The sequence below is a fragment of the Camelus ferus genome, chromosome 6, assembly GCF_009834535.1.
Source record: "Camelus ferus isolate YT-003-E chromosome 6, BCGSAC_Cfer_1.0, whole genome shotgun sequence".
NCBI classification, from domain to species: domain Eukaryota; kingdom Metazoa; phylum Chordata; class Mammalia; order Artiodactyla; family Camelidae; genus Camelus; species Camelus ferus.
In genome coordinates this window covers 32908865-32910037 of record NC_045701.1, presented here as the reverse complement: position 1 = coordinate 32910037, position 1173 = coordinate 32908865, and positions in this window count along the sequence as shown.

The following is a 1173-nucleotide window of genomic DNA, read 5'->3' as shown; positions in this document are numbered from 1 at the left end:
ACCTTTTTTTTCCTTTGTGCGTCTTCTAGTTTCATTTGCTCACAGAGTGCTGCTTGCAGAGGCCATACACCGGACAGTTCAGACCAGAGGTCCTCCTGCATAAGGGCTGCGCGGGACCCCTCTGCACCACGGAACGCTGTGACTGGCACTTCGATTCTAACTGGCGGCTGTGAGCCACGTGCAGACACGGTGCGTGCGCCTGCGTTCTGGGGCGCGAGCAGCACGCCTGCGCAGTCTAGGTGGCTGTGGCGAGCCACGTGCAGAGACAGTGCGTGCGCCTGCAATCTGGAGCCTGCGCAGCACACTTGCTCGGCACTGGCAAGAGCTCCGCCTCCTCCCCGCTGCCGGGATCCCTATAAAGCAGCCCCACCCAGAGCTTCCCCAAGAGAGCGTGTATCTCTGTTCCAAACGGGTGTGATCTCCTGATGAAGTGACCATATTATTATATAACATTCCTATCTATCCCTGGCTATGGTCCTGTTCAGTTTTCAAAATAGTATACAATAGGACCAGAAGCTCTGTGGCCGATCCAGCCCTGCCTGTTTTACCTGGCTCATCATTTTAGAATGAGAAACACACGCGTGAATGGTTTTTAGGACACATGAAATGTAGCTTCTTTTACTCTTTTAAAGTTTTGGATTGTAGATTTGCAGCCAGGCAACGACAACAAAAATTGTTTCATTCCCTATACTTGAAAGCTGGCATATGAAAACAGTTTCCTTACCCCTCTAATCAAAACCTTGCCTCAGCTCCTTGTGTTTACTGAAGCCAGTGCAGCTCTTGGATGTTTGTAAGGCTGGCGCTTGCTGCCCTGCCTGTTTAAGAACAGCTGCTTGCCTGTGGACAAAGTTGCCATTAACTGCTAGGTCAAAATCCCACCGGACTACGCTTACTAAAATATAAAGCCTTAAACTGCCAGTCCAACCCTACTAGTCAAAAGACAATCACATCATTGTCAAACAAACAAACAAAACAACCATGTGTCACAATTAAGTCCTACAAACCAATAAATAAATAAATAAATAAATAAATAAATAAATAAATAAATAAATAAATAAATAAATAAATAAATTTTAAAAATCACATTACCAGCGTTTATTCCACCTAAGGCTTAACACCACTTAATCAAAGCCTCATGTTTCTGGCTCCCCAAATTCAGCTGCTTGTCTGCCT